This window comes from Coregonus clupeaformis, chromosome 31 (assembly GCF_020615455.1).
Source record: "Coregonus clupeaformis isolate EN_2021a chromosome 31, ASM2061545v1, whole genome shotgun sequence".
Lineage (NCBI taxonomy): Eukaryota > Metazoa > Chordata > Actinopteri > Salmoniformes > Salmonidae > Coregonus > Coregonus clupeaformis.
The window spans coordinates 28,109,850-28,120,549 of NC_059222.1; positions in this window are offsets into that span (position 1 = coordinate 28,109,850).

Genomic DNA, 10,700 nt, shown 5'->3' on the forward strand with positions numbered 1-10,700 from the left:
TGTTAGTGAATGTATAAAAAAAATATATATATATATATATAACATTTACATAAGTATTCAGTATTTGGGGAGTTTCTCCCATTCTTCTCTGCAGATCCTCTCAAACTCTCTCAGGTTGGATGGGGAGTGTCGCTACACAGCTATTTTCAGGTCTCTCCAGAGATGTTCAATCGGGTTCAAGTCCAGGCTCTGGCTGGGCCGCTCGAGGACATTGAGGCTTGTCCCAAAGCCACTCCTGCCTTGTCTTGGCTGTGTGCTTTAGGGCCGTTGTCTGGTTGGAAGGTGAACCTTCGCCCCAGTCTGAGGTTCTGAGCGCTCTGGAGCAGGTTTTCATCAAGGATCTCTCTGTACTTTGCTCCGTGCATCTTTCCCTCGATCCTGACTAGTCTCCCAGTCCCTGCCGCTGAAAAACATCCCCACAGCATGATGCTGCTACCACCATGCTTCACCGTAGGGATAGTGCCAGATTTCCTCCAGATGTGACGCTTAGCATTCAGGCCAAAGTGTTCAATCTTGTTTTCATCAGACCAGAGAATGTTGTTTCTCATGGTCAGAGTCCTTTAGGTGCCTTTTGGCAAACTCCAAGCGGGCTGTCATGTGCCTTTTACTGAGGAGTGGCTTCCGTCTGGCCACTCTACCATAAAGGCCTGATTGGTGGAGAGCTGCAGAGATTGTTGTCCTTCTGGAAGGTTCTCCCATCTCCACAGAGGAACGCTGGAGCTCTGTCAGAGTGACCATCGGGTTCTGGGTCACCTCCCTGACCAAGGCCCTTCTCCCCCGATTGTTCAGTTTGGCCGGGCAACCAGCTCTAGGATGAGTCTTGGTGGTTCCAAACTTCTTCCATTTAAGAATGATGGAGGCCACTGTGTTCTTGGGGACCTTCAATGCTGCAGAATCTTTTTTGTACCCTTTCCCAGATCTGTGCCTCGACGCAATCCTGCCTCGGAGCTCTGCGGACAATTCCTTCGACCTCAACTGTTATATAGACAGGTGTGTGCCTTTCCAAATCATGTCCAATCAATTGAATTTACCACAGTTGACAGTGCATGTCAGAGCAAAAACCAAGCCATGAGGTTGAAGGAATTGTCAAGTTGTAGAAACAGCTCAAGGATGATCAATGGAAACAGGATGCACCTGAGCTCAATTTTGAGTCTCATAGCAAAGGGTCTGAAAACCTATGTAAATAAGGTATTTCTATTTCTATAAAAATGTCTAAAAACTAGTTTTCGCTTTGTCATTATGGGGTATTGTGTGTGGATTTGATGAGTGAAAAAAACACAATTTAATCAATTTTAGAATAAGGCTGTAACGTAACAAAATGTGGAAAAAGTCAAGGGGTCTGAACATTTTCCGAATGCACTGCATGAGGTGACAATGTCCTGCAATTCTTTGTGTTCTGGAGGGTCCTTCTACATATAGATGGTGTGTCACTGACAGCATATGATTTAGAGTGGGGCCATTTAGCAGATGACTGCTCTGCTCTGCTCTGACTGCTCAAATGGGTTAACACGATCCGGATTGGAGCAGATTATTTTACACACACACACACACACACACACACACACACACACACACACACACACACACACACAATGCTGCCCTCACTCCTCTCTCTAACCCTACTGTCCCCTCCCTCCAAAACTCCCTTTTCCTGTGCCCCTCTCGGGCCCTTCCTCCTCTTCCCATCTCTCGCTCCTTTTGTATAGGTCCTGTACTTTTTCCCCTGTACATTTCTCTCGCTCTCTCTCTGTCCCTTTCTTTTCTCCCTGTACTTACATTTTTCCTCCGACCCTCCTCATGTTCAACACTCTCGCTCCCTCTTTTCCTTACCCTCTTCTCTCTCCTTCTCTTTCTCCCTTTCCTCTGTTTCTCTTGCTTTGCCGATTTTGTGAATACTGAAAACAGACAGCTGTAGACAGCTGTGTCTGTGTGTCCCTCCAGCTGTTTGTGTTTTTGGCTGCTGGTGTGTTTGTCAGGTCAGTTGTATGTGTTTGCCTCAACATACACCCACACACACTTAGCCATGAAAAACAACCTTGTTAATGTGATGTTACCACATTACTGGATAACGATTTAATCACAGAGTCAACATCTGCCCATCTCATCCTACCCTATCTCTCTCTCTCACGCACAAACACAGCTTGGATCAGAGACGAGGGGTTGTTTGGGAGGAAATATGATCTTGTGATTTTGTTTATACTGTAGGTGAGTGTTTGTGCTTTTGGGTGTGTGACGGGTGTTTGTGTGTGTAATTGGGTGGTAACTCCTCTCTGCTCTTTTTCCTCTTCATATTGATTTATTTAACCCTCATTTTACCAGGTAAATTGACTGAGAACACATTTTTATTTACAGCAACGACCTGGGGAATAGTTACAGGGTAGAGAAAGTGGGAAAGATTAGGTGACTTTGATGGTAAGAGGGCCAGATTGGACATTTAGTCAGAACACCCGTTTAACGTCCCATCTGAAAGACGGCACCTTACACAGGGCAATGTCCTGGGGCATTGGGAGATTTTCTTTACACCAGAGGAAAGAGTGCCTCCTACTGGCCCTCCAACACCACTTCCAGCAGCATCTGGTCTCCCATCTAGGGACCGAGCCTGCTTAGCTTCTGTGGCAAACCAGCAGTGGGATTCCGGGTGGTATGCAATATTGTTCTCCTGTTTAAATGTGCTGTATGTTCCTGTACAGTTCATATTTCTCTATGGGGAGATTGGGAACAATAGTTGTGTATTGAATAGAGAGTTAAGAAAGCCTTGAACCAGTCAGATATACAGCTATAAATACAGAACATTGATACCTGGTGTAGAAACCCTGGCGTACGTGTGTGTGTGTGTGTGTGTGTGTCGAGGAGAGACGCACACCTACCTGGTGGTATTGTTCTGTTATAGAGACCCACCAGTCTGCTTTAGACACCACTTAGTCATGGAGTGGATATGTGATCAACAGCTAAGGCATCTCAAGTAGTAACTGTGTTAGAGAGAGAGACAGAGAATGGAATGAATGGACACAGCCTTGACATATCCTGACCCAGAACATCCTGAGTGAATAAACCACCAACACATTGCTAGAGAATAGAGAAGCGCTACACACACTGACTGGGTTCAGACAGATCCATCTGCCTGTGGGGGTAATTGGCATTAATTGAGCCCATGCAGCGATCAAATCGCACTGTGTGATCTCTGCATCCCAAGGTAGTGGACACACTGGGCACTCTGGACACAGACAAGCACACACACACACACGTACCATTATTATTATGGTTAAAGAAACCTCAGGTCCAGGGTGTGACCTCTTTGTCCACTGTATCACCGGTAAGCAAAGTATGTTTTTCTAAGTGGTCTGCCAATGATATAAACCATTATTCTAATCACTGTTCTGCTTTATCATAGTCAGATTATCATATCTAACATTTAGTCTGATAGACAAACAGATTCAGTTAGGCTCAGCCATATGTCATGGGCCCGGGTTTCCTGATAGCCATGGAACAGATGCTTACGAGTGTTTTGAAAGATAGAAAGATTTTATATAAAAATCTAATGGTGCTAGTTTTCTGGCCATCTGTGGCATCACATACTAAGTAGGAGCCAGGTGCAATCACGGTGTATATTTGGCTGAAAGTAGAGCACATACCTTGACAGGTTTCTCTTCTGAAAGATGTTACTGCCAAAGGTCCAATGGGAGACTTTGCACATCCTGTAACACTGGTGTTTCAAAATGGGGGCATATCACATAACAGGACAAACTTTTTACAAACAAGGATATGGTTGAGCTGTTTTGCTATCAGAATGCCATGCAGTGAGCTTGTAGCCTACATCATCAAATAGTGAGCAGATGGGTGTTCATTCTAATCAAGAATGTTATGAAACCATAATAGTACAAGAATGCCCAGTTTGTAAGAGATGCACAAAACACCAATCTAGCCAAGGCTTAACATCTCAAACGTACATTTTTGTCATTTAGCACAGTGGTTCCCAAACTGCATGTGGTCGGCATGAACAGACATAAGACTTTAAAACTGCAAAATGTTCTCTGTACCCCATGACAAAATTTGTAGAATTGCAAGAAATGAGCTTTAAAATGGCAAAAAATAAAAGTCTCAGTCCCATGGCAAAATGTATAGAATGGTATGGGATGTTCCCCAATGCTGGAATGGGGGCCTGAGTAAAAAAGTTTGGGAATTCGAGGTCAGGAGGGGTGGTGCTGTGAGATTATCTAAGATACTCTTTGAAGAGGTAGGGTTTCAGTTGTTTTTGGAAGATGGGCGTGGAGTCTGCTGTCCTAGCTTCAGGGGGAAACTGGTTCCACCATTGGGGTGTCAGGACAGAGAAGACCTTGGACTGGGCTGAGCGTGAGCTGTGCCCTTCCGTAGGGGTGGGAGGGCCAAGAGGCCAGAGGTGGCAGAATTGAGTGCTCGGGTTGGGGTGTAAGGTTTGAGCATAGCCTGAAGGTAGGGAAGGGCAGTTCCTCTTGCTGCTCTGTAGCCAAGTACCATGGACTTGTAGTGGACGCGAGCTTCGACTGGAAGCCAGTGGAGTTTGTGGAGGAGTGGTGTGACATGGGAAAACTTGAGAAGGTTGAACGCCAGGCGGTTTGCAGCGTTCTGGGTAAGTTGCAGAGGTTTGATGGCACAAGAGGGGAGCCCAGCGAGTTTCAGTAGTCCAGACAGGAGATAACAAGTGCCTGGATTAGGACCTGCGCCACTACCTGTCTGCGGTAGGGTCATACTCTACAGATGTTGTAGAGCATTAACCTGCAGGAGCGAGTCACTGCTTTGATGTTTGCAGAGAACGACAGGGTGTTGTCCAGGGTTATGCCAAGGTTCTTTGCGTACACATGCATACAGCACTACCCATTGTCTACAGTCGTGGTCAAAAGTTTTGAGAATGACACAAATACAAATTTTCACAAAGTCTGCTGCCTCGGTTTTTATGATGGCAATTTGCATATACTCCAGAATGTCATGAAGAGTGATCAGATGAATTCCAATTAATTGCAAAGTCCCTCTTTGCCATGAAAATGAACTTAATCCCCCCCAAAAATGTGCCATCATGTCAGTGATTCTCTCATTAACACAGGTGAGAGTGTTGATGAGGACAAGGCTGGATATCACTCTGTCATGCTGATTGAGTTAGAATAACAGACTGGAAGCTTTAAAAGGAGGGTGGTGCTTGAAATCATTGTTCTTCCTCTGTTAACCATGGTTACCTGCAAGGAAGCACGTGCCGTCATCATTGCTTTGCACAAAAAGGGCTTCACAGGCGTAGATATTGCTGCTAGTAAGATTGCACCTAAATCAACCATTTATCGGATCATCAAGAACTTCAAGGAGAGAGGTTCAATTGTTGTGATGAAGGCGTCAGGGCGCCCAAGAAAGTCCAGCAAGTGCCAGGACCGTCTCCTAAAGTTGATTCAGCTGCGGGATCGGGGCACCACCAGTGCAGAGCTTGCTCAGGAATGGCAGCAGGCAGGTGTGAGTGCATCTGCACGCACAGTGAGGCGAAGACTTTTGGAGGATGGCCTGGTGTCAAGAAGGACAGCAAAGAAGCCACTTCTCTCCAGGAAAAACATCAGGGACAGACTGATATTCTGCTAAAGGTACAGGGATTGGCCTGCTGAGGACTGGGGTAAAGTCATTTTCTCTGATGAATCCCCTTTCCAATTGTTTGGGGCATCCGGAAAACACCTTGTCCGGAGAAGACAAGGTGAGCGCTACCATCAGTCCTGTGTCATGCCAACAGTAAAGCATCCTGAGACCATTCATGTGTGGGGTTGCTTCTCAGCCTAGGGAGTGGGCTCACTCACAATTTTGCCTAAGAACACAGCCATGAATAAAGAATGGTACCAACACATCCTCCGAGAGCAACTTCTCCCAACCATCCAAGAACAGTTTGGTGACGACCAATGCCTTTTCCAGCATGATGGAGCACCTTGCCATAAGGCAAAAGTGATAACTAAGTGGCTCGGGGAACAAAACATCAACATTTTGGGTCCATGGCCAGGAAACTCCCCAGGCCTTAATCCCATTGAGAACTTGTGGTTGATCCTCAAGAGGCGGGTGGACAAACAAAACCCCACAAATTCTGACAAACTCCAAGCATTGATTATGCAAGAATGGGCTGCCATCAGTCAGGATGTGGCCCAGAAGTTAATTGACAGCATGCCAGGGCGGATTGCAGAGGTCTTGAAAAAGAAGGGTCAACACTGCAAATATTGACTCTTTGCATAAACTTAATGTAATTGTCAATAAAAGCCTTTGACACTTATGGAATGCTTGTAATTATACTTCAGTATACCATAGTAACATCTGACAAAAATATCTCATAACACTGAAGCAGCGAACTTTGTGAAGACCAATACTTGTGTCATTCTCAAAACTTTTGACCACGACTGTACACTGGCAAGGCAAGACAGTGAACTTGGGACTTGTATTCCTTGAAGCCTGAGAGACCCCATCATAACAAAATGTTATCATTCAGTATACCAATACCAGAGATTTGTCTCTACCATTCATTCTAACTACTGTCTGTGAGTTTGTTATAGGTGAAGTTATAATGTTCTTTCAATAATGTAATTGTCTAACAGTCAAGGATGAGGTCAGAGTATATTATACTGCTCCAAATGGCACCTCCCGTAATATAATAATATGCCATTTAGCAGACGCTTTAATCCAAAGCGATTTACAGTCATGCGTGCATACATTTTTGTGTATGGGTGGTCCCGGGGATTGAACCCACTACCTTGGCGTTACAAGCGCCGTGCTCTACCAGTTGAGCTACAGAGGACCACTATAAAGGCATTTCTTTGTAATAGCCTTTATAGTTGACGTGTTCATGTGAAATAACTATTCAAGGCAGCTGCAGTGCAGAACCTTTGCTCTATAAACGTAATTAATCTACACTGAACAAAAATATCAATGCAACATGTGAAGTGTTGGTCCCATGTTTCATGAGCTGAAATAAAAGATCCCAGAAATGTTCCATACTCACAAAAAGCTACATTTTTCTCAGATTTTGTGCACAAATTTGTTTACATCCCTGTTAGTGAGCATTTCTCCTTTGCCAAGATCATCCATCCACCTGACAGGTGTGGCATATCAAGAAGCTGATTAAACAGCATGATCATTACACAGGTGCACCTTGTGCTGGAGACAAAAGGCCACACTAAAATGTGCAGTTTTGTCACACAACACAATGCCACAGATGTCTCAAGTTTTGAGGGAGCGTGCAATTGGCATGCTGACTGCAGGAATGTCCACCAGAGCTGTTGCCAGATAATTGAATGTTCATGTCTCTACCATAAGACGCCTCCAACGTCGTTTTAGAGAATTTGGTAGTACATCCAACCGGCCTCACAACCGCAGACCACGTGTATGGTGCAGTGTGAGCAAGCGTTATGCTGATATCAACGTTGTGAACAGAGTGCCCCATGGTGGAGGTGGGGTTATGGTATCGGCAGGCATAAGCTACGGACAACAATTGCATTTTATCGATGGCAGTTTGAATGCACAGAGACACCGTGACGAGATCCTGAGGGCCATTGTCATGCCATTCATCTGCCGCCATCACCTCATGTTTCAGCATGATAATGCACGGCCCCATGTCACAAGGATCTGTACACAATTCCTGGAAGCTGAAAATGTCACAATTCCTCCATAGCCTGCATACTAACCAGACATGTCACCCATTGAGCATGTTTGGGATGCTCTGGATCAACGTACACTGCTCAAAAAATAAAGGGAACACTTAAACAACACAATGTAACTCCAAGTCAATCACACTTCTGTGAAATCAAACTGTCCACTTAGGAAGCAACACTGATTGACAATACATTTCACATGCTGTTGTGCAAATGGAATAGACAACAGGTGGAAATTATAGGCAATTAGCAAGACACCCCCAATAAAGAAGTGGTTCTGCAGGTGGTGACCACAGACCACTTCTCAGTTCCTATGCTTCCTGGTTGATGTTTTGGTCACTTTTGAATGCTGGCAGTGCTTTCACTCTAGTGGTAGCATGAGACGGAGTCTACAACCCACACAAGTGGCTCAGGTAGTGCAGCTCATCCAGGATGGCACATCAATACGAGCTGTGGCAAGAAGGTTTGCTGTGTCTGTCAGCGTAGTGTCCAGAGCATGGAGGCGCTACCAGGAGACAGGCCAGTACAGCAGGAGACGTGGAGGAGGCTGTAGGAGGGCAACAACCCAGCAGCAGGACCGCTACCTCCGCCTTTGTGCAAGGAGGAGCAGGAGGAGCACTGCCAGAGCCCTGCAAAATGACCTCCAGCAGGCCACAAATGTGCATGTGTCTGCTCAAACGGTCAGAAACAGACTCCATGAGGGTGGTATGAGGGGCCCGACGTCCACAGGTGGGGGTTGTGCTTACAGCCCAACACCGTGCAGGACGTTTGGCATTTGCCAGAGAACACCAAGATTGGCAAATTCGCCACTGGCCCCTGTGCTCTTCCCAGATGAAAGCAGGTTCACACTGAGCACATGTGAGAGACGTGACAGAGTCTGGAGACGCCGTGGAGAGCGTTCTGCTGCCTGCAACATCCTCCAGCATGACCGGTTTGACGGTGGGTCAGTCATGGTGTGGGGTGGCATTTCTTTGGGGGCCGCACAGCCCTCAATGTGCTCGCCAGAGGTAGCCTGACTGCTATTAGGTACCGAGATGAGATCCTCAGACCCCTTGTGAGACCATATGCTGGTGCGGTTGGCCCTGGGTTCCTCCTAATGCAAGACAATGCTAGACCTCATGTGGCTGGAGTGTGTCAGCAGTTCCTGCAAGAGGAAGGCATTGATGCTATGGACTGGCCCGCCCGTTCCCCAGACCTGAATCCAATTGAGCACATCTGGGACATCATGTCTCATCGACGGGGCTGTAGTGGAACAGGTTGAGAGCTTCAAGTTCCTTGGTGTCCACATCACCAACAAACTATCATGGTCCAAACACACCAAGACAGTCGTGAAGAGGGCACGACAAAGCCTATTCCCCCTCAGGAGACTAAAAAGATTTGGCATGGGTCCTCAGATCCTCAAAAAATTCTACAGCTGCACCATCGAGAGCATCCTGACTGGTTGCATCACCGCCTGGTATGGCAACTGCTTGGCCTCTGACCGCAAGGCACTACAGAGGGTAGTGCGTACGGCCCAGTACATCACTGGGGCAAAGCTCCCCTGCCATCCAGGACCTCTATACCAGGCGGTGTCAGAGGAAGGCCCTCAAAATTGTCAAAGACTCCAGCCACCCTAGTCATAGACTGTTCTCTCTGCTACCGCACGGCAAGCGGTACCGGAGTGCCAAGTCTAGGTCCAAAAGACTTCTCAACAGCTTCTACCCCCAAGCCATAAGACTCCTGAACAGCTAATCATGGCTACCCGGACTATTTGCACTGCCCCCCCCCACCCCACCCTTTTTCCGCTGCTGCTACTCTGTTAAGTATTTATGCATAGTCACTTTAACTCTACCCACATGTACATATTACCTCAACTACCTCAACTAGTCGGTGCCCCCGCACATTGACTATGCAACGGTACCCCCCTGTATATATAGCCTCCCTACTGTCACTTTATTTTACTGTATATATAGCCTCCCTACTGTCACTTTATTTTACTTCTGCTCTTTTTTCTCAACACTTTTTTTGTTGTTGTTTTATTCTTACTTTTTTTGTTTAAAATAAATGCACTGTTGGTTAAGGGCTGTAAGTAAGCATTTCACTGTAATGTCTGCACCTGTTGTATTCGGCGCATGTGACCAATAAAATTTGATTTGATTTGATGTCTCGCTCCATCCACCAATGCCACGTTGCACCACAGACTGTCCAGGAGTTGGCGGTTGCTTTAGTCCAGGTCTAGGAGGAGATCCCTCACCGCCACCTCATCAGGAGCATGCCCAGGCATTGTAGGGAGGTCATACAGGCACGTGGAGGCCACACACACTACTGAGCCTCATTTTGACTTGTTTTAAGGACATTACATCAAAATTGGATCAGCCTGTAGTGTGGTTTTCCACTTTAATTTTGAGGGTGACTCCAAATCCAGACCTCCATGGGTTGATAAATTTGATTTCCATTGATCATTTTTGTGTGATTTTGTTGTCAGCACATTCAACTATGTAAAGAAAAAAGTATTTAATAAGATTATTTCATTCATTCAGATCTAGAAAGTGCTATTTTAGTGTTCCCTTTATTTTTTTGAGCAGTGTATATGACAGCACATTCGCAAAGCCATTGAAGAGGAGTGGGACAACATTCCACAGGCCACAATCAACAGCCTGATCAACTCTATGCAAAGGAGATGTGTCGCGCTGCATGAGGCAAATGGTGGCAGATACTGACTGGTTTTCTGATCCTGCCCCTACCATTTTATAAAGGTATCTGTGACCCACAGATGCATGTCTGTATTCCCAGTCATGTGAAATCCATAGATTAGGGCTTAATTAATTTATTTCAGTTGACTGATTTCCTTATATGAACTGTAACTCAGTAAAATCTTTTAAATTGTTGCATGTTTTGTTTATATTTTTGTTCAGTATACAGTGAGGGAAAAAAGTATTTGATCCCCTGCTGATTTTGTACGTTTGCCCACTGACAAAGAAATGATCTGTCTATAATTTTAATGGTAGGTTTATTTGAACAGTGAGAGACAGAATAACAAAATAATCCAGAAAAACGCATGTCAAAAATGTTATGAATTGATTT